At 39.2% G+C, this 27,293-nt stretch overlaps 1 long non-coding RNA gene across 1 annotated transcript in view; it reads left to right on the top strand.

The window, feature by feature from the left end:
• Positions 1 to 1,873: 1,873 nt before the first annotated feature.
• Positions 1,874 to 27,293, top strand: part of LOC105709004 (uncharacterized) — a 270,831-nt gene continuing 245,411 nt past the window's right edge. Inside the window, exon 1 of the long non-coding RNA XR_001105416.2 lies at positions 1,874 to 1,981. This is a non-coding gene — a long non-coding RNA (uncharacterized LOC105709004). The remainder of the gene's footprint in view (positions 1,982 to 27,293) is intronic.

Here is a 27,293-nt window from a genome sequence, read left to right as displayed (position 1 = left end):
CTAACCCTCTTTTGTCTGAAGGGAAACTGAGGCCCAGAGAAGTTATGGGACATGTTCTGGGTTGCCGAGCCAGGTGAGGGGAAGGCCACCTCCAGGGCTCATTAGATCCACTCTGCTCCATCTGGGATTGCAGTGCAATTTTTAAGGTATCTCATGAGAGAAATTTTAGAGGAATTCAGTGAGGCTTGTTCTCCCCTTGTCAGCCTGAAGTTTTTCCTAGGCTAAAAGTTCTGGAAATTATGACGAAGCCAGGACTCTAGAGAAGTGTCTTAGGAGCAGGAGGTTTTTCACTTTTATGCACTCTGCATTTGGAAGAAAGGCTGCAATGATAGGATTTCCATGGGTTTGTGTGTTTAGCCTCTTTTCTGGTTAAAGGACATAGATTATGCTTCTTTGAATTCCTGGATATATTGCTCAGTATGGAGGACAGTCAAAGTGGGGTCAGACAGAATTCCCTTTTAGGAGGAGCAAAGTCTGTCAGTTTGACAATTTTGCTGCCTCAGAGTCCTGGAACAGTTCTTCAAAGAGACCACATCTTGATCTGGAAAAAAGCAAATCAAACAATCCATCAAAATCCCCAAGTGACTGAATTTAGACTGCTTCCGTATTTCCAAGATCCTGGAAATTCACAAGAGAAAAAATAATTTCCAGCATTCTCATCAGTAAAGGTCCTCTAGCCTGGATTATTGCAGATTCAAGTATACAGAGCACATGCCTTGACTTTTGACTCTCTTAAATACTTCACGTGTGCTAGATACAGCTAATAAGGGGCAGCTGGCTTATAGCCTGGCAATTTCACCTATCTCCCTAGACAAGGGTAAAAAGTCTCTTCTGGGACCATATCATGGGAAAGAGTCAGATTCTGTGCTCCCAAAGCTCTTCTGTTTTGTGATTTTGGAGTCACCCCTGTTTGCGCTGTGTACCAGCAAGAGCTCATCTCCATGGCTCTGCCCTTTTCGTGGATTGGATCCTGATGGAGTTTGCAAATGAAGCAGGTGTTGCTCCTTGAAGCTCAGCAATAGGGTGGGTCTCATTTAAGTTGGAAACAGACTCTGGTGCCTGAGTGGGATGGGTGAGGTCTAGTGAGTGGAGCCCAGGATCCATGTAAATCTTCAGTGAATACTTTCTAACTGGAAATTATTAGGCAGCTGGTAAAACATGAAGGCCTGGTCTAGGAAAACAGGTAAGTTGGGAGGATTTTCTTATTCATATTCTAAGGCCTAGTTCAAGGGGTAGTTCAAATCTGCTACTTTTGTAAACCCACCTACAGTCTACACTTACCTCTCGTCTCTGAACTATATTAGCAATAAGAATAGCGTTTCTCAGGCCAGGCATGGTCACTCATGCCTATAATCCCAGCACTTTGGGAGGCTGAGGTGGGCTGAGGTCAGAAGTTCAACACCAGCCTGGCCAAGATGGTGAAACCCCATCTCTACTAAAAATACAAAAATTAGCCAGGTGTGGTGATGCAAGCCTGTAATCTCAGCTACTCGGGAGGTTGAGGCCGGAGAATTGCTTGAACCTGGGAGGAGGAGGTTGCAGTGAGCCAAGATTGTGCCACTGTACTCCAGCCTGGATGACAGAGCAAGACTCCATCTCAAAGAAAAAAAAAAAATGACTAGAGTTTCTCAGAATGAGTTCCTTGGCACAGGCATTGCTATGGTTGGAATGTGTCCCTTTTAAAATTCAGGTGTTGCCAATGTGGTAGTATTACGTGGTGGGACCTTTAAGAGGTGAGTAGGCTATGAGGGTTCCTTTCTTGTGAAGGGGGTTGGTGCCCTTACAAAAGGATGTGATGGTGGGAGTTTATCCCTTTTTGCCCTTTTGCCTTGCGTCATGTGAGGACACAGCATTCCTCCTGTCCATAGGGCACAGACTTCAAGATGTCATCTTGAAAGCAGAGACTGGACCTTCACCAGACGCAAAACCTACTGGCACCTTGATCTTAAACGTCTTTCCCAGCCTCCAGAACTCTGAGAAAGTAAGTTTCTGTTTTTCATAAATTATCCGTCTCAGGTATTCTGTTATAGCTGCACAAAACAGACTAAGATGGGTGTTTGAATCAACTTGAGCTTCCTGAGACTCAAGTTAGAGTGGCAGAGCTAGAATCCCTGGAGGTGAAACTCCAGGATCTGCATTTAGTCTTCCCACCTCTCTCAGGAACATTGCTGCACATCCAAGTTTGGGAATAATTGCCAGGACTTTTAAAGTTTTTTTTTTTTTTTTTTTTTTACTCTAAGTTCTGAAATACATGTGCAGAACCTGCAGTTTTTTTACATAGGTGTACGTGTACCATGGTGGTTTGCTGCCCCTATCAACCCATCATTTAGTTTTTAAACCCCACATGCATTAGCTATTTGTCCTGATGCTCTTTCTCCCCTCATCCCCCACCTCCTGAACAACACTCCCTGGAGTGTGTTGTTCCCCTCCCTGTGTCCATGTGTTCTCACTGTCACCTCCCACTTATGAGTGAGAACATGCAGTGTTTGGTTTTGGTTTTCTGTTCCTGTGTGTGTTTGCTGAGGATGATGGTTTCCAGCTTCATCCATGTACCTGCAAAGGGCATGATCTCATTCCTTTTTATGGCTGCATAGTATTCCATGGTGTATATGTACCACATTTTCTTTTTCTTTTTCTTTTTTTTTTTTTTTGAGATGGAATCTCACTTTGTCACCTAGGCTGGAGTTTAGTGGTGCCATCTTCAATCACTGCAACCTCTGCCTCCTGGGCTTAAGTGATTCTCCTGCCTCAGCCTCTTGAGTAGCTGGGATTACAGGTTCCTGCCACCACATCTGGATAGTTTTTGTAGTTTTGCATTTTTGGTAAAGATGGGATTTCACCACGTTGGCCAGGCTGGTCTCAAACTCCTGACCTCAAGTGATCCACCTGCCTCGACCTCCCAAAGTGCTGGGATAACAGGTGTGAGCCATTGTGCCCAGCCTCACATTTTCTTTATCCAGTCTATCACTGATGGGCATTTGGGTTGGTTTCATGTCTTTGCTATTGTAAATAGTCCTGCCATAAAAATACATGTGCACATGTCTTTAGAGTAGAATGATTTATATTCCTTTGAGTATATACTCAGTAACAGGATTGCTGGGTCAAATGATATTTTTGGTTCTAGGTCCTTGAGGAATTACAACACTGTCTTCCACAATGGTTGAACTAACTTACACTGCCACCAACAGTGTAAAAGCATTCCTGTTCCTCCACAGCCTCACTAGCATCTATTATTTCTTGAGTTTTTAATGATCACTGTTCTGACTGGCATGAGGTGGTATCTCATTGTGGTTTTGATTTGCATTTCTCTAATGATCAGTGATGTTGAGCTTTTTAAAAATATGTTCGTTGGCCACATACATATCTTCTTTTAAAAAATATCTGTTCATTTGTTTTTCCCACTTTTTGATGTTTTATTTTTTCTTATAAATTTAAGTTCCTTGTAGATTCTGAATATTAGACCTTTGTCAGATGAGTAGATTGCAAAAATTTTCTCCCATTCTGTAGATTGTTTATTCACTCTGATGATAGTTTCTTTTGCTGTGCAGAAGCTCTTTGGTTTAATTAGATCCCATTTGTCAATTTTAGCTTTTGTTGCAATTGCTTTTGGAATTTTGTCATGAAATCTTTGCTCATGCCTATGTCCTGAATGGTATTGCCTAGGTTTTCTTCTAGGGTTTTTGTGGTTTTGGGCCTTACACTTAAGTCTTTAATTCATCTTGAGTTAATTTTTGTACAAGTTGTAAGGAAGGGTCCAGTTTCAGTTTTCTGCACATTGCTAGCCAGTTTTCCCAGCACCATTTGTTAAATAGGGAATCATTTCCTGATTGCTTGTTTTTGTCAGGTTTGTTGAAGATTTCTGACCTAATTTCATTATTTACCCAGGAGTCATTCAGGAGCAGTTGTTCCATTTCCATGTAGTTGTGTGGTTTTGAGTGGGTTTCTTAATCCTGAGTTCTAGTTTGATTACACTGTGGTCTGAGGGACTGTTTCTTGTAATTTCTGTTCTTTTGCATTTGCTGAGGAGTGTTTTACTTTCAATTGTGTGCTTGATTTTAGAATAAGTGGCATGTAGCACTGAGAAGAATGTATATTCTGTTGATTTGGGAGACTGAGGCAGGCCCAGGTCAGGTGTTCAACACCAGCCTGGCCAAGATGGTGAAACCCCATCTCTACTAAAAATATAAAAATTAGCCAGGTGCGGTGGCATGTGCCTGTAATCTCAGCTACTCACCAGGCTGAGGCAGGCGAATTGCTTGAACCTGGGAAATGGAGGTTGCAGTGAGTCAAGATCATGCCACTACACTCCAGCCAGTTCTTTTGGGTATATATCAGGAGTGAGATTACTGGACTATATGATAATTCTATGTTTGATGTTTTGAGGACACACCATACTGTTTTCTACAGTAGCTGTACCATTTTATAATACCACAGCAATGCACAAGTGTTCTATTTTCTTCATATTATCATGAACACTTGTATATTCTGCTATTTTGATAATAGCTATCATAATGTTTCCAGGTTTCGGAGTGCAGAGGAGGTTTAGCTCACTCCCCAGTAGGCTCCAGGCTCTTGGTGTCTCACTTACCCAAGAATGAGAGAGAGGACCACACTGGGCACAATGCGCTCACAAGTAAATATCGAACCCCAAAGAGTTTTTGTAGAAAGTGATTTATTTAGGCAGAGAGAAAGATAGAGAAAAAAGGAGAAAGGGAGAGAGAGAAACAGCTAACTCTCACACTGAGTGAGGAGAAAGAACAGCTACTGTCACACTGAGTGAGAAAGGTTCCCAGAGGGTCAAAATCAGGGAAAGAAAGCTCCTCTCATACTGAGTGAGAGAATCCAGAAAGATGGAATCCAGGAGAGAAAAAGCAGCTTCCACAAAGGTAGTGGAGGGGGACCCAATTATGGAATCCAAGGAGGTGTGGAAGAAGGGGACTTGTAACCTGGGAGGAATTCCCACCTTCTCCAAGCCCCCTGGCCAATGAAAAGAGTTCCTTTAAACTTCCGCCAGAGTGATTGATCTTTGATCCTTTCCCATATGGGCCAAAGTTAAACGAAGACCGTTAAGTCTCCCGGTTGGAGATGTGGGGGAAAGCAGGTAGGGCATATCGCTGGGAAGTTCCTGTCCTAGAAACCACGCACCCTTGTGGACCCGGGAAGAGAACATATTCCCTCAATAACAGTGTGAAGTTGTGTCTCATTATGGTTTTGATTTCATGTTTCTAATGATTAGTGATGTTTAACATCTTTTCACATGCTTATCAGGATGACCAGGAGTTTTGGTCATACACTCTGGCTCAGTGATTCTCAACATTGGTTGCATGTTAGAATCTCCCTTGGAACTTTTAAAAAATGGTGATGACTGGGACCCAGTAAGTAATTTGGAATCTTGGAAATTGAGGTCCAGGCATCAGCATTTTTCCACAAGTGGAATTGGAGCACTCCAGTTCTCAAAATCTCAGGACCTAGATGGAGTCCTGATGTATTACTTGGTATTATTCTGGATTGGATGGACACATTTTTTACCCTCTATGATAATAAGAAATATATATTTGGGCTTTGTGTCTGACACAGAGCTTATAAAACCCTTAGAATTTCCTGAGTGGTAGAGGTGATGGGAACATTTTTATTATGCATAAGAGGCCTGATATGATTTGGCTCTATGTCCCCACCAAAATCTCATGTTGAATTGTAATCCCGAGTGTTGGAGGAGGGACCTGGTGGGAGGTGATTAGATCATGGGGTGAATTTCTCGCCTGCTCTTCTCATGATAGTGAGTGAGTTCTTATGAGATCTGGTTGTTTGAAAGTGTGTAGCACTTTCCATTTCACTCTCTCTCTCTCTCCTGCTCTGCCATGGTGAGATGTGCTTGCTTCCCCCTTACCTTCTGCCATGATTGTAAGTTTCCTGAGGCCTCCCAGCCATGCTTCCTGTATAGCTTGCAAAACTTTGAGTCAATTAAACCTCTTTTATTCATAAATTACCCCATCTCAGGTAGTTCTTTATAGCAGTGTGAGAATGGACTAATACAAGGCTTATTAAACCATACCTGAGTTTATGACAATGAGGTAACTATTGGAGGGTCCCTAGATAATGGTCAGGATGGAGCTGATTGCCAGAGGAATCAACTATATGATTATAGGATTGAAACTTATAGCTCCATTCCTTAACATGGGAACTGAGAAGGAGAGAGAGAGGCTAGAAGTTGAGTTCAGTCACCAAAGGTCAATATTTTAATCAATCATGCCAATGTAATAGAACTTTCATAAAATCCCTAAATCATGAGCTTCTGAGTTGGTGAACACAGTGAGGTTCTGAGAGGGTGGCATGTCCAGAAAGGGCATAGAAGCTCTACATTCTTTCCCTCATACTTTGCCCTATATATCTCTGATTTGGCTGTTTCTGATTTTTGTATCCATTATAATCTAAAAATCAAAAATAAAAACACTATTTTTGTTCTGTGAGCTGTTCTTGTCAATTATCAAACATAAGAAAGGGGTTGCAGGAACCCCCAATTTATAACCAATTTGTCAGAATTGCAGGTGAAAACCTGGGACTTGTACCTGGTGCCTGAAGTGGGTCAGTTTTGTGGGACTTGGCCCTTAACCTGTGGGGTCTGCACAAACTCAGAGTAGTTACTGTCAGAATTAAGTCTAATTCTAGGACACCCAGTTGGTGTCTAGAGATTTGGAAAATTGTTTGGTGTGGGGAAAAAAAATCCACACATTTTGCCAGAAGTGTTGTGATTAAAAACAGTTCATATCTTCTTTATCATAAAATTGGAATAATAATATCTACCTGGCAGAATGATTTTGAGGGTTGAATGAAATAGTGTGATATAATAAAGGTTACTCTGCACAGGTGCATATCATGGAAGAAAGGGGAAGAGGCATCTGGGTTGTTCTCTGTGATTTGATAATAAACATGAGAGACATGCTTACTCTGGAACAGAGGGTAAGGCATGATGAAAAGGACCAGGAGCAGTGGCTGTCAGCCCTGGCTACTCATTAAAGTCATCTGGGACTTTAAACTCATCTGGGGAGTTGCCTATCTACCTGCTTCCCACAGAAGGTTCATGGTCTAGGGCTCTGGGATCAGCTGGTCTTCACCTCCCAGGCCTGATGAGGGAGAATTCACATTCTCTGCTGTCATAGGAGGTAGGTCATTGTAGAGTCACAGGAGGCAAAGGATGCTTCAACCTTCACAGACCTCAACTCTAATCATAGCCTGAAAATAATAGGAAGGAAAAACAGTGCTGGGTGCCCTCTAAATCTCGTGGGCTTTAATGTGTGTTAGTAATAAGGCAGGTAAGTCATTGATTTAAACATATGATTTCTCACTTGATACAATGTTCCTTTAATTTCTAATTCCTATCCTGCAATGCTGGCTCATATGATTGGGATAATACCATCATTGTGTTCTTTCATCTTTTAGTCTAACAAAGAACCAAATGCATGATTTTAATAAAAAATATTAAGTTAAGGTTCTTTTCTCTGTTGCATGCATCCAGGAAGAAATTCCTTTGATACAATAAGGCAATTATTGGGTTTTAATTAAATGACGGGTAATCATGAGAGCCATGATTTTTGAAGGTTTTTTTTTTTTTTTTAACTTTAGTTAAGCTTAAAAAATCTACAGTGCTTTTTGGCAAGCACTATAATTCATATTCAACCAATAGAGAAACTCTTTCAAATATATTTTTTGGAATGCTAATCAGCATTAATCAAGCAGAAGCGTGTTTTGAACTATCTTCTTCTGTAGCCCTATTTTTCTCCTTTCTGTGTTCAGTTTCTTTTGATTAAAAAAAAAATCTGTGCACATGGACTTGGATCAGACAGATCCTGGGGATGGAAGCTGTGCCCAGGAACAACTCTTGGCAAAAATGGAAAATGGGCTCTGTTGGCCTTCATCAAATACAACTGAACTCTACCTCCCACACGCTCCCTCATTCCTTGTTACCCACTCCCTGCAGACCCATAAAGCCCTAATCAGTAGTTTTCTGGTAAACCATTGCTTTTTAAAGCTTCAATTTATAGTATTTACTTTTTTCCGTGGTTAAATACTTGCACAATGGCTGATTGCAAGCTACCAACTTGAAACCTCATTGAAGCAGGGAAGGAATATGCAAATTGAACTCCTGCAATCTGATCCAGTAGAGGCTGGCTCCTGCACATCACTGCCCCAATGCTGTTAGCTTCTCCTGCCATCTGTGTCAAAACTCACCATCTGAACGGGATTGTATGTCAGTCCTTTACACCTTTGTGAATTCCAGCCCCTGAGCTAACTGCCTTAGGGAATGTGTCTTTCCATTTTGGAAAATAAACAGGTCTTTTCATGTCAATGAGAAGGGAGAGAAAATACTCCAGGGAAGAAGAGAAAACTGCCTTCCAAAAGCACATATTCATGTAATGTGAAGGACACGGGAGAAGAAGGAATGAGGGCTGGGTTTTTGTCCTGAGCCTCTTAACCTGTGTGACCTTGGGCAAGGCATACATACCTCTTCTCTGGTCCTTGGATTTTGCATGAGAGGATGAACCAGCCAGCCTCCCTGAGCCCTCCCAGCCCTGATATGTTACCACTCCATGTGGCATCTGATGCCAATCATACTTAATCAGAAAACCAGGAACAGGGATGAAGTGTGTCAATGAGGACCTACCAAATTGTTTGATTATGTTTGTCCAACCAATTGATATTAAAAAGTGAAGAAGTATGTGAAGGAGTTAATGAACCTCCTTCTTAAGTGACAGAGACTCCACAAACTTTGGAATAGTTTTAGCCTTTCACCAGCATTTGTTAAAGTTCAGAGCATCTGTTCCTCATAATAAACTGGTATGTATTTATCATACAATCGTTACCTTATTCAGCTATAATAAATGTCCAGTGAAGTGTATATAGGCCATTTCTGTTGCAATTTAATTACTGGCAATTAAATAGTCAATATACTCCACCACCATTTTTATTTAAATGGTGTCCTGACTTTATTAAACAGTTTTGAGGAGGGATGGGTGGATCCAAAGCCCTTGATTAGGAGAGATAGAGAAAACCATTAAGCACCACTGCTATTTATTGAGTGCCTACTATGTGCTAGTACTTTATAGAAACCATCTCTGAATCCTCACAATGACTCATTTAAAGACCCCAGATGTGGAAAATACTGACTAGAGTTCTCATGGCCAGAGGGCCAGTGACACTGGTGTTTTTCCTGTCCCAGGCAGCAGGTGTGCTTGGGAACCTCAGGGACATAAGTTAGGTTCTCTGTACCTAATAGGTATCAGTGCCTCAGAGCTGCAGCCAGAAAACCCTCGCAAAGCTTCTTAGGAGTCCATTCCAATGCCAAATTTACCTGAGGGGTGATTTTAGGAACTACTGGCAAAACTCAAATTCATGAACATTTCTCATGTGGCTAGAGAAAAAAACAGATACAATTCCATCATTAAAATTTCTGGCTCTAGCCTAAAATTCTGAAGGATGTTCAGTATACCTTCTCATAGGAAGCATTGCATTTTCAGCTGTTGTTGATCCCTTGTACTTCAGGGAGAATGGAAGAGTTCAGGAAATAGATATTGATTGGTAGGAGAAAGGAATGAGGGTGGTAGGAGATTGGGTACAGTGGGAAGAGACAAATTTCCAGACTTAGGACTTGTGTTGGGTCCTAAGTCCTTAGGACTTGTGACTGTTCTGACAGAGCTTGGCAGACTAACTCTGAGCAGAAAGGACATGTGAGGACTAGAAAATTTGTGGAGGGAGTTTTTCAGGAGACTAATAGAATATATAAGATTTGGGAGGTGATTATCAGGTATTTGAATCCTCACTTGATTGCTAAAAGTGAAGGGATTATCTTCTGATACTTTGTTACCTCATTGTGAAATGAGGTTAGGAATACTTTCTTCTTATGTCAGCAGTCAGGGGTAAATGAATCAATATACACTTGGTGTATAGTATCTAAATTCTCCCAGCCCCAGGTGCTCAGTAAACACAGGCTAGATGTTAGTTTCATGTTCCCTGATTTGTTATTTTACAATGCATGTGACTTGTTGCTGTGTAGTTGGTTGCAAGGCCAGCAAGCAAAGGGGTGGCACCTTAACATTTTAAGACGCTTAGAAGAGGACTCTACACACATATGAGCCATGTATTAAATATACTGTTTGATATGGTTTGGCTGTGTCCCCACCCAAATCTCATCTTGAATTGCAGTTCCCATAATTCTCATGTGTCATGGGAGGAGCCTGATGGGAGGTAATTGAATGATGGGGGCAGGTCTTTCCCATGCTGTTCTCATGATAGCAAATAAGTCTCATGAGATCTGTTGGTTTAATAAAGGGGAGATCCCCTGCACATACTCGCTTGCCTGCTGCCATGTAAGATGTGACTTTACTCTTCCTTTGCCTTCCACCATAATTGCGAGTTCTCTCCAGCCATGTGGAACTGTGAATCAATTAAACCTCTTTTCTTAATAAATTACCCAGCCTCAGGTATGTCTATTAGCATCATGATAACAGACTAATGCAGTGTACTTGAATTTGTTGATGGAGTCTTAGGAATCATTTTGATCACTTCATAATATCCATTATGTGCCATTTGTAAAATAACCATTTTACAGTGTTTTTTTCACTCAACCGGCAATTTATTTCTGAACCATATTTATTTTACTTGTTAATTTTTGGGGGAAGGAGGTGTCTGTCTACTCACTGGGCATTGGAATAGGAACCCTGTGTAACTTGCTGGCCATTGTGTCTTAAGCATCTCATACAATATCTGACGCAGAGTAGATACTCAATGATTATTTGTTAAATAGACATACCATTTTTCCTGGACTGACGAGTATGTAGAGGTCATGGGGTTTGTAGCTAATGGGAGAAAGGATGTACATATTCAAACATCTAACTTGAAGCCAAACTGATGACGTGGAGCACGCAAAGGGATTAGGTGCTGCCAATGTCTACCATGTACCAGGTGTGCTCTGGGACCTGGGGACATAGCAGTGAATGAGCTATGAAGAGCAAAAATCTCTGAGATGACAATACATGATAAGTATGTAGAGAAGAAATAAGGAGGTCTGATGGTTAATTTTAGGTGTCAACTTAACTAGGGTAAGGGATACCCAGATAGCTTGTAAAGCATTATTCCTGAGTATATTTGTGAGGATGTTTCTGAAAGAGATTAGGATTTGAATCAGTGGACTAAGTAAGGAAGATCCACCTCATGTGAGCAGGTACCATCCAATCAGTTGAAGGCCCAGATAGAAGAAAAAGACAGATAAAAGACAAATTCAGCTTCTCTTCTGGGACCCCCGTCTCCTGGCCATAGACATCAGAAATCCAGGTTTTCTGGCTTTTGGACTCTGGGACTTAGGACTTGCACCAGTGCTTCCTGCCTCCTCAGGTTCTCAGGCTTTCAGCCTTGAACTGAGAATTACATTAACAGCTTCCTTGGACCTCAGGTCTTCAGACTTGGACTGAGCTATGCCACCGGACTCCTTGATTCTCCAGCTTGACCATGGCATACTGTGGGACTTCTCAGCCTCCATAATTGCATAAAGAAATTCCCATAGTAAATATCTATCCATCCATCCATCCATCCTACTGGTTATTGGTTCTGTTTCTCTGGAGAACCCTAACACAGGAGGGGAAAAAAATAGAGAGGGATAAGAATGTGTGGGAGTAGGAATTACAATTATAGATAGGGTATCCAGGAAAGACCTCATTGAGAAGGGAACTTTTGAACAAATACCTGAAGGAAGTAAGATAGTGAGCCATGAGGGTATCTGGGAAAAGAGCATTTCTAATAGAACGAAGAGCAAGTGGAAAGACCCAGGGATAGAAATGTGCCTGGCACATTGAGGAAACAGTGAGGCAGCCAATGAACAAGAAGGAGTAAGAGAAGAGTTATAAGAGGTGGAGGTCACAGAGATTACAGGAAACTGTCACATGGGGCCTCAGGTCATTATAGGGACTTTGGGTTTTACCTTAAGTAAGATGGGGAACAACTGGACTCGTGAGCGGATGAATGATATATCCTGACTTCCTATTTAACAGGATTACTTGGACTTAAGAATTGAGAACAGACTGGAGGGTAGATGGGTTTGCAGATTACAACTGCAGTGAGAGATGATGATAATTCTAAGGTGGTAGCAGTGGAGACTGTGAGAAGTAGTGATAGGCTGGATATTCTTTGAAAGCAGAATAAATAGGATCCTCTGATTTTGTTATGCATGAAAGAAAGGGGAAAAATGATCCCAAGATTTCTGAACAATAAGGATGAAGTTGTCATTTACTGAGATGGGGAAAATTGTAGGAGAAGCACATTTTGGATGATTAGGGAATTAGGAATTCAGTTTTTACCTTAAATTTAAAATGTCATTTTCGTATCAAAGTGAGGATGTCAAACAAGTAGTTGGGTGTATGAAATTGGAATTCAGTCAAGAGCTCTGGACTGGAGATATAAATTAGGAATTGAGCCATGAGGAAAGGTGAAGTCACCAAGGGAATTATCATAAACAGGCAAGGGAAGTAATCTAAAAGGCTGAACCCTGGGACATATGAGAGCTGAGAAGAAATCAGGAAAAATGACTGAGAAAGAAAATCAAGTATTGTAGGAGGAAATCTGTAAGAAATCCATTCAAAGAAAATACTTCAGGATGTGGGAGGGATCAACTGTGTCCAGTACTGCCGATGGGTCAAGTAAAATGAGGACTGAGAATTAATCATTATATTCACTGTATTTAGCAAAGTAGGTATCATTGGTATCCTTGTTAAGAGCATTTTTACAGAAACAATGCAAAGAAAATCTTGTTTGGTGTATGCTTAAAAAATGGGAAAGAAGATTTAAGAACAGAAAATTTTCAAGGTATATTGCTGTAAGGGAGAGCAGAGAAATCAGGCTATTGTGTAGATGGATGTGGCATTAATGACATTTTTTTTAAAGACGAGAGAAATAATAGCATGTTTGTGTCCTAAAAAACATGATCCTATAAAAATAAAGCAAATAATGATTCAGGGGAGCAAGGGGAGAGTTAATGGAGAAGAATTATAGAGGAGAAGAGAAGAGATGGATCCAGTGGACAAGCACATGTGGAAGTGAAATATATGACAACAAATGTGCAGAGGGCAGAAGGGTGGAAATTGAAAATATACTTTATTTTTTATGTTTTTTCATGAAGTAGGAGAATGTTTTATAAACTGTGATCAGTAAGAGATGAATAATAAATCTCCAGAGCAACCGCTAAAACACACACATATATGCAAAAAGGCCTAATTAAAATATCAATACAGGAAATAAAATGGAATTCTAAAATATATTCAATTAACCAAAAAGAAAATAACAAAGGAGGAACTGATGAACAAGGATCAAGTGGCACAAATAGAAAACAAGTGCTAGAAGGTGGAATTAAACCCAGATACAATAATTACACTAAACCCGGATATAACAATTATAATAATTACATTAATAAATTACATTTACTATATGTAAATGGACTAATCACTCTTAGTGAAAGTATAGAGATTGCCATACTATATAACTAAAAATGATCCAGCTACTTGCTGTTTATAATAAGCACACTTTAAACATCCAGCCACAAATAGGTTAAAAGTAAAAGCATGAAAGAATATATGTCATAAAAAAAGCTGGCTTGGCCATCTTAATGTCAGATAAATTGTAGACACACTCTTAATCCAGATTTTATTCACAAATAGACTTTCAGATGAAGAGCATTATGCCAGAAATAAAGAAGGACATTTCATAATTATAAATAGGTCAATTCATCAGGGAGACATAACCAATATACCATCTCACATGTGTATACATTTAACGACAAAACTACATAATACCTGAAGCAAAAATGAACAGAACAAAGCTGATAAATAGGCAAATCCACAACCAGGGTAATTGATACAACAAATAAAAAGAAATCACTAAGGATATAATTTGAATAACATTGTCAAACACTTGGCCAAATTTACATTGTATAGAACCCGAAACCCAACAATAGACTGAACATTCTTCTCAATCACACATGAATCATATACTAAAACAGACCATATGCTTGGTAATTAAATAAGTCTCAATAAATTTCAAAGAAGTGAAATTATGTAGAATACATATCCTAAAGACACATTAAATTATAAATCAATAACATAAAGATACCTAGGTATACACATGTTTGAAAATTAAGCAACACACTTCTAAATAATTCATGGGCTAAAAAATAAACCTCAAAAATTTTACAAATATGTTGAACTTAATGATAATGGAGATCTAATATATCAAAATGTGTGCAATATGACTAAAACAGTACTAAGGAAAATTTATAGCTTCAAATGCTTATATTATAGACAAAGAAAGTTATAAAAAGCAGTGATTTCTTCTTCCATATTAAGAAACTAAAAAAAGAAGAACAAATCACAACCAAGGTCATTAGAAGGAAGGAAATAAAGATCAGTGAATATTAACAAAGTACAAAATGAACAAACAATAGAGAAAATGAACAAACTTGGTTTCATAAAAGGATTAATAAACTTTATAATCTTTGATCAAGATTATTCAAGGACAATAGAAAATAGAAATTATCAATATTAGAAACAGAATTACTACAAGTTTCACAGATATTAAAAGCATATTAAAGGCACAATTTAAACTATACTATGTCATAATAGTTGACAGTTTAGATATATTCAATGAAAAACCATTCAACTGTCAAAACCAATACAACAAAAATTTGAAAATCTGTTTTCATTATAGATATTTAATTTATAAATAAAGACCTTTCCACATCAAGATAATGAGAAGGCAATCACATGCTGGGAGAAAATATTTACAAAAGGCATTTCTGATAAAAGGCTATTGTCCAACATATATAAATACATCTTAAAACTCAACATTAAGAAAATAAACAGCCTGATTAAAAGATGGGCCAATGAGAGGTACTCACCAAAGAAGCTATAGAAATGACAAGTAAACATAAAAAATGCTCCAACATCATATGTTGCTAGAGAAATGCAAATTAAAACAATGCAAAGTACTGCTACCCATGTATTAGAATGTCCAAAATTCAGAATACTGACACCACCAAATGTTGATGAGGATGTGAAGCAACAACAGCTTTCATTCATTGTTGATGGGAATGAGAAATGGTACAACCACTTTGGACGATAAATTGGCAGTATCTTATAAAACTAAATATACTCTTACCATGTGATCCAACAATTGTGCTCTTTGGTATTTACCCAAAAGAGTCGAAAATTTATGTCTATGCAAAAACTTGCTTACAGATGTTTATAGCAACTTCATTCATTATTGACAAGACTGAGAAGCAATGAAGATGTCCTTCAGTAAGTTAATAGATAAACTGTGGCACATCCAGACAATGGAATCTTAAAATTTAGCACTAAAAGGAAATCAGCTTTAAAGCCATAAAGAACATGGAGGAAGCCAAAGTATATATTACTGAGTGAAAGAATCCAATCAGAAAAGGCTACATACTACATGATTCCAACTATATGACATTCTATAAATGAAATAACCATGGAAACATTAAAGTAATCGGGGATTGCTAAGGGATAGGCAGAAGGAAAGGATAAATAGGCAGCACAGAGGAGTTTTAGGGCAGTGAAACTACTCTGTAAAATAATACCACAGTAACAGATACATGCCATTATACAGCTATTTAAATCCACAAAATACAAAAACACCAAGAATGAATACTAATGTAAACTATGAAATTTTGGTGATGATATTTTAATGCAGGTTCATCAAATATAACAAAGGTACCAATTGTTGGGGCTACAGGTAATAGGAGAGGCTATGCATGTGTTAGCACAGGGAATATGAGAAATTATCACACCTTCCTCCCATAAATTATAAAGCATAAAATTGTTCTTAAAGCCTATGTAAAAAAGAACAAAGTAAACAAAAAACCTTCCCTTAAAGAAAATTCAGGGTTTAGATTGCTTGTTTAAATGAACTGTATCATACTTTGAAAGTAGTTTACAGCCTCTTTCAAAAGATAGAAGAGAAGGGGGCACATCCTAATTCATTTCATGAGGTCAGTGTAACTCTGCTAACAAACCCAGTCAAGGACATTATGAAAAATGAAAATTACAAACCAATATTCTTAAAGAATACAGAAACAAAAATTGTTGACCAGATATCAGCAAACATAATATAACAAAATATATAAAAATCTTTTATGAGCAAGTGAGTTTATCCCAGGAATGAAAGGTTGTTTAACATAAAAGCATTGACCAAAACAATTACTTATATTAACACTTCAAGGAGAGAAATTACATATGCTTTTAAATAATTGCAGATAAAGCAAATTAATACCAATTTATTATTAAAAAAAAATAAGTAGAATGTAACAGAAAGTAGCAAAAGAAAGTAAAAAGAAGCTTCCCACCAAATGGCTGCCACACAAAAAAACTAAAAATCTGAATGACACAACTGAACTCAAACTTACCAGTAATTATGTAAATATGGCTTTAAATAATCAATTATAAGATGAAAACAAGCAGAAAGTGTACTAATCTGTATAATGTGTCCCGAAATACACCAAATAGTAAGATGAATAGATAGTTATATAGAGGAATGAATCAATAGATATAGGATAAAATAAGCATGTTTAAATATTAAAAGTAGAGTCTAGATGGTGGTTATATGGGCTTTCAATGCAAAATTCTTTCAAATTTCCTATGTATAAACATTGTCATGAGGAAATGTTGGAGGAAAAGGGAAAAATAAAGTTTACATTTATATAGCTGTTAACCATTAAAAAATAATAGCAACAACTGGATTTAATAGAAAGAAACAAAATTCTGAGCATATCTACCTCTAAGTAGCAAAAAGATAGATTTTGCTTAAAACAGATGATTTTAAAATTAAGCAATGCAAAAGGGTATTTTAAACAAATACTAAGCAATTCTAATTCTTAAGCAAATTAAACAAATACTAATTTTAGACCTTTATAGAGACAGTTAGAAATTTTATCTAAAGAAAATAGAAGACCCAAATGAATGCAGGGATGTACTATGTTCTTATGGGGAAGAGTCTGTTTCACAAAGGTGTCAATATACTCTCCACCACTCCATAATTAAATCCATTTCAATTGCAATCTTGACAGTGTTTTTTATGGAACTTGACAAGGTGCTCTTAAAATTCATATGGAAATAATCAAGGATATTTTAAGAATAAGAAGTGAATCTTGCCCTTCAGCTATTAGGAATTAGTAGAAAGTTACAGTAATTAAAATAATGTGGTTTTGGCACAGAGATAAAAAATACATCAAATGATAACCACAGCCTAGAAACAGACCCAAGTATCTGTCCAAACTCCGTATATGACATTACAAAGCAGCTGGGAAAGGGTAGACTATTTAATAAATTGTACTGCCAGAAATGATTTTCCATGTGGAAATAAATTGGATCCCAATTTCAATTTCATACCAAAAAGAAGCAAAAATTCATGTGGATTACAGACATAATAGGAAAAGCAAACTTTATTGCTTATAGAAGAGAATATAGAAGTATATCTTTATAATATAGATATTGGTAAAGATTCTTTAAACAAGACATACAAAGTAGAAATAAAAAAGAAAACATTTTATATTTTTCTCACATTGATTCTTAAATCTTTTGTATAATTGAAGACACCATAACACAAAATTCAAAGACAAGCCACACATAGGAAGATGTTTGCAATAGCTTTAATCAGCAAAGGAATGGTAATCAGAATATGTAAATAAGTCCTTCAAATCAATAAGAAAAGCTAAAGAATATAATGGGTACCTGAGCTAAGGAAGATGAAAAAGAAAACTCAGCTATTAAACATTTGAATAGGAGTGCAAATGCATCCGTTATTAGTAAGAAGCATTTGAAAACAAATTCCTTTTTACACATCAGGTAAAAAGTTTAATAATTCGAAGTCTTGGTGAAGCTTTGGAGAGACAGGGATTTTTGTACACTGTTGATACACAAATAAGTAGGTAACAATGATTTTGGAGAGCAACTTAGCAATGTGGACTAAAGTCGAAGATGCTAATGCTTTGTGACCTTAGAATTCTACTATTTGGTGTATATATATATACTAAAGAAACTCAGACCCAGATGCTGAAGTAAGGTGCCCACAAGTAAGTCTTTTTTGGCATGGTTTGTGGTAGCAGATTGGAAGCAGTACACATGTCTATCAAGATGAGAGTAGATAAATAAATTGTCTATTATAAATTGGATGTTCACCTAATACACCTGCACAGCTACTACAGTGAATGAACTAGGAGTCCTGCACACATACAGAGCATTTGAAAACCTTAATGTCATGTAAAAAATGCAGTGCTGTAATCCCAGCACTTTGAGAGGCCAAGGTAGGTGGATCACGAGGTCAGGAGTTCAAGACCAGCCTAGCCAATATGGTGAACCCCCATCTCTACTGAAAAATACAAAAATTAGCCTGATATGGATGGATGGTGGCGTGCCCCTGTAGTCCCAGCTACTCAGGAGGCTGAGGGAGGAGAATCACTGGAACCTGGGAGGTAGAGGTTGCAGTGAGCTGAGATTGCGTGACTGTATGCCAACATAGGCCACAGAGTGAGACGCCATCTCAAAAAAAAAAAAAAAAAAAAATGCAGTTCATACAGCTGAAAGCATGCAAACAATGTCTATGTTTTTATGGCTATGCACATGTAGTAAAAGTAAAGTCACAAGGAGTGAGTGATATGGTTACACCTGGGGATAGATGCAGGTGAATGGGACTTGAAGGATTTATAAAGGAAACTTCAGCTGTTTCCATATGCAACCATCTATTTTCTCATAAAAAGTGCAATTTGAAGAAAGCATGTCAAAATATTAATGTCTATTAGATCTAGATGGTGGGGAATACAAATGATTTTTTTTCCCCTCAGTAATATATCACAATTTGGATAAAGATGTGGTGAGTGAATAAGTTTTATAGGAATTTTAAAAAGAAAAATAACAGTGAAGAGTAGTAAGGGTATTTAACAGCCAGCCACCCCAGCCCTCATTCGTGCTTTCTCAAAAATGAATGAACTTGCTGTCTCTGTGAGCTGCTGGGCAGGTACTAAAATCCCTTTATCACGGATGCCAAAGCAGGGATTCTTACTTTGGGTGAGCTTCTTTTAGACAACTTAGAACTTTAAATTTTTTACAGATTTAATATGCTAGTGAACCTTTAACCAAAAGTATTTGTGAACATTCCAGGTATAAATATAATAGTGGCCTTTGGAATGATTCTCTAGGTCAGCAGACCCCAATCTTTTTGGCACCAGAGACCATTTTCATGGAAGACAATTTTTCCAACAGGGTTTTGAGCTCATATGGGAATCTAATGCTACCACTGATCTGACAGGAGGCAGAGCTCAGGCAGAGCTCAGGGTCTCTTGCCTGCTGCTCGCTTCCTGCTATGTGGCCTGGTTGCTAGCAGGCCACAGACTAGTACCACTCTGTGGCCTGGGGTTTGGGGACCCTCTCTAGGGTGTTTTGAGGGTAGCAGCTACCCTGGAGCAGGCACATGTGGAATGTTAGGAAGGGCTGTGTCAGAATGAATGGGACAACTTAGAGTAAAAGGCTTTGCTCTGGTCTTCTCCATTTTCCGTGGCGGTCAGAGCCACTGCCCAGTGTGGTTCCTGCCACAGTAAGTTCTGCTGACTGCCATCCTCCCTGCGCCCTCTGCATTGTCCCATCTGCTATTTTCAGGTGCCTGGCATATAGGCCTTCAGATTATCCTCCACCAGGACTGTGCCTCACCTTGTGAGGGGACTAAAGCCAGCTAAGTTATAGACTGGAAGCTCTGAGTTACTGAATTCATCAGGACTCTTTGGTTGTAAATGACAGACAACCAACTTAAACCAGCTTAAGTCAACAATAACATATGCGTATGGCAGGGGAGAGATCTGCCTCTTTTGGCTTACATCATCAAATCCCAAGGAAAAGCAGGCCTGAAATAGAGCCTGCCTCAGGGATGGCTGGTTGTAGGGGCAGACCTCACTGGAGCTCCCTATCTTGTCTCTGAATTTTGGGTGATAGCCCAACCACCCTTCTCCTAAGGCAAGAACTATGGCTGTAGGCAAATCCCAGCTTACAGCCTGCCGAACTAACAACCAGAGAAAAAGGAGGAAGGTGCAAATGGTCCCAAATGGCACTGCATTGGGCAGTGCAACCTTCACAAATTTACTTTCCCTGATTAAGTCTGGAAAAATCCCAAGAAAGTAGTTTGATCAGCCTGGCTTAGGGTGCATCTGCACTCTAGCTGTGGGACCTTGACTTACTTTACTTAATTTTTCTTTGCTTTAATTTCCTTCACAAAGGAGTAATAATAGAATAATTCTAAGAATAGAACATCCCTCATAAGGTTATAGGGATGATCCATGCCAAGCATTTAGCACTGTGCTGGGCTCAGAGTAAAAGATAAACACAGTACCAAACAAGTCTTGGGCTGATGTCACCAGGCTGGTGAAGAGCTATGATTACCTGAGCCTGGCTGAAGATGTCCCACCTAGTACCAGGGGCTATGACCTGTTTGACAAGGGTGCTAGGCAGATCCAAAGGATGGGTATGCTGGTACTTACTCTGGGTTTTCCAGTTCTGCTGCCGCAGATGCCCCTTGGTTCTTGAAGAATGTTCAGTGCTCCAGTACTGCTCTTTCCTCTGATATCTGTGTGGTTAGCATTTCTTTCTTTTTTTTTTTTGGCAGGCCTTCAGGGGGCCTGATGCACTATTTTCCTGAACTCTCTTGCTTTGAGTGCATGGCTTGGTGGGTTATATAGCTCCTTATCTGCTCATCGAAGTGATAGCTACAAATGGTCCCTGGATTCCACAATTATTAAGGCATCCCTGGCCCATATGTCTCTCCACCTAACCCTTAGCCTCAGCTCCTGAGGTTTGACTGCTGAATGTTCTGTCAACCAGATACCTCTACAAAGATAAAACAAGGGGTGGAAGGGCATTCCTTTTGTCAAGGCACCCTGGGTAGACAAGTGTTTACTTACTTAACCAGAGAAGTACAGGCATTTATATATATCTGTGCTGGAGAAGATTGCAGAAAGATAAAAGTGTAAACTAAAAGTACAATTTCAAGCCTCTTAACTTACTGAACAGACCATCTCTTGGCCAAAGGGATGGCAGAGTAACCTTGAAAACTGAATTCTCTGCCATTAGGGTGCGGGGGTCAGAGGTGCCTCATTATACCTTCTCCGTTGCTCAATATGATTAGGCTTTTTTCCCTAAGGGTTAAACAGAAACCAGCCCTTTCAGAAGACTCCATTGCTGGTATCAATCTACCACCTAATTCTGCCCCTCCTTTTCTGCCTGATAAGAGATCACTGACTAGAGAGTGGTTTAGGCCAGTCTAAGAAGAATGCAAAGTAAGGGTTTTTGTGACCTATGCTTCTCCTATTGATGTCAGAGGGCCAAAAACTCTACCCTCACATCATGCAAATGCTGCCATTTTTTGAACTTGGGTCCCATGGAGGGGCATGAAGCTCAGTTTCACATGTACACATTTCATCTTTCTTTTTTTTTCCATAAATATTAATGACTCCTCCTATAGCTTATTGAATATGTATTTTTGGCCACTGATCTCCGCATAAATTCCTGCTCCCTTTGCCTCTTCCTTGAAATGTCTGCTTTTGGCTTCTGGCCGGAGGCTATGCTTCCCAGCCTGTCAAAATTGCCAGCCTGCAGCCTGCAACCCATTATGAGAAATAAAGCTCTCATTTCCAAATTTATGAGCCTAATTCTTCAGTCGACAAAGGAAAAACCTGAAGCAGGAAGAAAGAAACCTTTAGTGATTGTTTTTACTGTACTCCCACGTCGTCTTATTTAACTTTACAAAGAGCCTATGATGACAGTATGTATATTCTCATTTGTTGATGGAGAAATTAAGTCTCAGAGAAGATAACTTGCTCAAGGTAGCACACACTTTGCAGAAGAAAGGAGAGGAAAAGAATGACCAGGAAGTGTGGTTGTAGCTGCATGGTGTACTTGACTTTAATTACTTTTTCATTATTTTCACTTACCTTTCAATTATTTATGTACTGTTCTCTGAGTGCTAACTATATGCTCAGCCCTGTGCCAGGTCACATGGAATATGCAAACATTTTTCTGGTAGAAAACTGAAAGTCTATTGTGAAGACAGTTTACAAATTCAAAAGAGATGAGGGTAAGTTTAAAGTAACAGATAAGGCTGGGGCAGTTGCTCAGGCCTGTAATCCCAGCACTTTGGGAGGCTGAGGTGGGCAGATCATGAGGTCAGGTGTTCAAGAACAGCCTGGCCAATATAGTGAAACGCCATCTCTACTAAAAATACAAAAAATTAGCTGGGCATGGTGGCGGGCACCTGTAATCCCAGATACTGGGGAGACTGAGACAGGAGAATTGCTTGAACCCAGGAGGCAGAGGTTGAAGTGAGCTGAAGTCGCACCATTGCACTCCAGCACAGGTGACAGTGTGAAACTCTGTCTCAAAAAAAAAAAAAGTAACAGATAGAACAGGACCTACCATAGGCAGGATGTTAGGACACCAGACAGTGGTCTCATGAGCTGGACAACAGCCAGGTGAGGCCTGGAGAGAGAAGGCTGGACTCTGGGTCACACATGTTAACCTAAATGAAAAAAAAAAAAAAAAGGAGGCAATCTTTTTATAAACAGAGTTTATTTGCACCAAGTTTGAGAATTGTAACTCAGGAACGTAAATTCCAGTTGTCCTGAATATAGCTGCAGTTACAAGTGGGTTTTTAAAGAAAAAGAAGAAGCAGTTCCTAAATTGCTTGCCAAGAATTTACATAAAAATAACATAAGCTATTGATTGGCTATACATTGTTCTTCGTATCATAAATTCCAGGAACATGAAGATGAGCTAGTCAGGAACAAAATGCCTTTAAACAATTGCTCCCAGGCATGAGTGGAGAAGTGTGACTGAAGTCCCATACTCAAGTCTCCCTGGGCCTAATAAATTTTGCATACCTCACAGAGCTCAGACTGCCCTGAGCTATTTTTATTTTCTCACACAAAAGGTACAGGTGGATGTCCACGCTATTGAACCATTTGGTTTTGCAGAGGAAACCTCTCCTCTGCTTCTCTTAAATGTCTCTCTGGATGTAGCCTCCAGGCCGTAAGCCCATGTAGTATTATGAATCCCAGGAAAGAGAGAGGAGATGGTATAGACATTCCATTTTTCATTGAGCTTCCAACTTCTGTTTTGCAAAAACAAAGGGCAACTTCCATGGGCCAGAAACTATTATTTTGCTGAGAAAGCTGTTTTGAGACTAAAAATCCTGACATTCCATGGGCAAAAAAAAAAAAAAAAGCCAAATTCATGCCTACAAGCAAATTTGCAGAAAATATGTGTTTGTGTTGCCAAAGCAGTTTTTTTTTCATGTCACCTTCCACCTTTTTTTTTTGTTTCCATTTTCACCACAACATAACATATTCTTTGAGGGGGGAAATGATGTAACTAATCCCAGATCTGATAAGTAAAAGATGGAAAGTGACTCATCATTTGCAGTTGGTGTTACATTTCTCTGATTCTCTTAATGTAGCCATGTAATCATGCATAGCATATGACCACTGTGGGGGTGAAGAGAATAGACTCCATGTACATTGCTAATTAGCTATCAATTTGGGTGAGTCACTTTTGTTTTCTGGGCTGTTTGCCTCACTGTGTCCCAATATGCAAAGTGACTCTCTGGTTTTCAAACTAGGCTCTGCAGATCCTTCTAAGGGGTCACTCTGAGAGACACAGGCAAGATGCAGGGGGTTAAGTACGTGAACCTCTAGACTCCTTCACTTCTAATCACTGCTTCAGAGTAGACGTGCTTTTATTCGTTTGAAAAATTTATACCTTCTGGTAAAATTTCAGTGAAGAAAGGTTTTTGCTGTTTGGTCCCTTTCATTCTAACACCCCATGGCTTTAGGTCTTCAAACCGAGTGTCTCTAACACATTGCGTCCTGCTGCTGCTCTGAAACAGATGTTGTTTATTCCTCAACTTAATTCATCATCAAAGGCTAGGTTGGGGGCTACCTATTTGGGCTTCAGAAAAGGGATGGAGCCTCAATATTTGGTGCAGTCCTAGCCTTATGGGAAGAGGTAGAGATGTAACTGTAGGAGGTAATTTGTTAACACAAGTTACATTCCTGCATGGCCAGCTTAATCACAAGTGTGGCCTGGGTAGCGCTACGTGATGGATTTCAGGAAGTCCACACTGCCTCAGGAAGCTATCACCCTGCCCACCTGCCTGATGAATGGTATTCTACCAGCAACATCTGCCTTCAACATCAATGGGAGTTGGGCTTTTAGGTTTAGGCTTTAACCCCATTGGTCGGGTTAACAGCTGTGGGAGTGAGTCCCTAGACAGTGAAGCAGACATGTACTCTTTTTTTTTTTTTTTTAACCTATTCAGTAACTGAGAACAGAGTTTTTCAGGGGTGCTTGAGCTGGCAAGATATCATGGGATTTGGAGGAGAACTGAAAGAAAAATGCCAAAAATGGATCTTTCCCCAGTTTTCTGGTTCCTGCTATATAGCCAAATTGTAGCTGTCAGAAAGTCATGGAGTGTCCAACAGAAAGACTTCTTGAGGTATGGACTCCAGTCTCTGACCAGCACAGAAGTTTTTTCTACATGATCTTGACAGATAGTACCCTGATTTTGTTTATACTCTTGATGAAAATTGTCGATAGACACAATTTCAGCAAATGTGGTTTAAAGATCTGCTTGGCTTTTATTATCATTTTATGAATGGGAGCAGCATCTCATTCTATAAAACAGAATAGGTGTTCCCACAAGCTAAGCAAAGGAAGTGGACTTTATGGCAGAAAAGGGTTGAAGAAAGCAGAAATTAGTTACCGAAGGTGGACTGATTGTTTCAGAGTTACTTTCATTATAGGGTTATAACAGAGGGGCCTTTCTTATCAAGAGGATTCCTGTAAACTGGGCCTCTTCTGATTGGGTGCAGTGAGTCAGTCTGTCTGTCTGTCTGTCTGTCTGTCTGTCTCTCTCTCTCTCTCTCTCTCTCTCTCTTTTTAACTGGCCCATTTCAAAGTTCAATTTGATTGGTGGCACATAGCATGAGTGACCATATTCTGGTTTGGTCTGGTATGTTGGGGCGTAGTGCAGGAGCTCAGTTCAATACAACAGCTTCCCATACATTCTTGTTTAACAAAGAGAACTCACTAGTCTTTTTAAGACTAGTCCATGTATGGTACATCTTGACTAAGAGGAAAGTTCTTCCTTATAAGGACTTAAACCTTTGAGTATCTCAGTAATTTCTAGCCTTTATTCTGGGAGCTCTGCGGGATTAGTATGTTACTTCTCCAAAAACTGTCTCCCCAGGGGTTTAAATGACAGTATCTCTCATGTCCCCTGCTGATTACTCACTTGTCACCATGTGGCTTTTCTCCTCTGGTTAAACATTTCACTTTCCTTCTTCTTTCGTGACCAGGCTTCCAAGTCTGTCACCTCTTTGCCTTCACATCTGGATTCATCATGGTGACCTGTCCAGGTCCCTTTTAAGGTTCCAAGCCCAGAACTTAACACAATCACAATGAACACAGGAACATGGGGCTGCTCCTCCACTGTCATGGACAGAAGGGTTATACTTGCTAGGGTAAGACTATCTTAGCTTTTCTAGCATCTGCATCCAGCTGTTGATAGGTTTGTGATTAAGAAAAATTTCTCAGTCCTTCTTCATGTGAATGACTCTTGAATTCCTTTTCTCCAATCCTGTTCCCAAGGAGTTGATTTTTAAAACTTAGATGGAAACCTGCACATTCTTCCTTGGTAGTCTCAGTATTGTTAATCATTGGTCAATGTCTTCAGTTTAGTATTTGTTGTTTATCCTGTTCGCCACCTCTCTGGATTCATTTCAGGAAGACTCCTGAGGAGACTGCTTGCTGTAATTCACTCTGCTTGCTGGACCCTGGGTCCCGAGGTCCCAGGAGTAGTGCTTGGGCAGGGCAGGCCCTAAGTAAGTAATCGAAAGAATGAATGTATAAAATGGGTAGATGAAGTAGAGCCTTTGTGGTCCACCCCAACACTCTGTGGAGGTGGTCAAAACATTCAGGCATAAATCTGCTTTTTGCATCCTTGGACTATGTGCCATCCCATAGTTCTCTATCTCATCTTCATACCATGAACTATTTTGTTAAATCACTTACAAAAATTAAGATATGTTTTATCTAAGAAGAAAATAAGACTATTTTTCCTTTTTTAAGCTAACTCACACATGATTTCTGGGATTGCTTTCTGATGTAAAAGATTCCAATCACTTTCTCCTCCCTGGGGCAGAATTTTAGTTTAAGCCCAAAGACTTGAACTAATTTAAAGGAACTACATATTAAAATTCTAATTAAATACACACACACACAGGCACACACAGATTGATGGAGTGTTAGAGAAAATATGAGTAGTATTTAATAATGTTCAACACTGAACATTATGGTTTGTGGATGTTTATTTTTTTCTTCTCTCTGCCTTTCACAATTTTTTCCAATTGGTTTACCATGTGTATGAAATGCCCATTTTATAATTAGATGTAGAGATTTTTAAAAGTGGCTGTGTGTTTTACCACCGTCCTTTCAGTTATGTTGGGCTTTAATTTCATCTTAGCCACATTATTCTACTGCTTCAGTTAAAGTTCGTTAGCATTGTCAGAGGAAACAGGCAAAATAGGAAGTGAGGAACTGAGATTTCTCACTGTTATCTCTTAACCTGATATTATCTTCAAAGACCAGTAGGCTTATCCTTCCCCTAATGTCTTTAAAATCACAGTTGTACTTTTTATAAAAATGTTTAATGGCTTCAATCCCTTCTACGCCGTAGCCTCCCTGATACCATTGATATAAGTTCATGGGATTTATGAGGTATATACGTGTTATATGTGCATATATATGTGCGTGTGTGTGTGTGTACACATATATATGTGGAATATGTATGTGTGTGTATACATAAATACACACATATACATATATATTTACTCATACACATAAAAACAAAACTGATCAGGATAAATAATTATGGATCTTATGATCTGCTAAGCTTCAGGCTTATAGATGATCTAGGAAAAGAAAAGCTGTGGTCTCTGACCTTAGGAAGCATCCATTTTCATTGGGTGGTAGGACTTTCATATAGGGAGCTAGCATAGGCCATCCAGCAGTGTGAGATTATATTAAGCAAGCTATAAATTTTTCCCAAAAACCATGATAAAGGGCAAGGAAGGAAATATTAAATCCCAAGGCTAACATGAGCAAATTTTGGTGAGGGTTATGAATCTTTCCTAACATTCTGATGTG

This window comes from Aotus nancymaae, unplaced genomic scaffold (genome assembly GCF_030222135.1).
Source record: "Aotus nancymaae isolate 86718 unplaced genomic scaffold, 86718_ANA_hifiasm-v0.15.2.pri h1tg000020l, whole genome shotgun sequence".
In the NCBI taxonomy this organism is placed as follows: domain Eukaryota; kingdom Metazoa; phylum Chordata; class Mammalia; order Primates; family Aotidae; genus Aotus; species Aotus nancymaae.
Note: the sequence above shows the minus strand (reverse complement) of the source record. Positions and strands in the feature narration are given on the sequence as shown.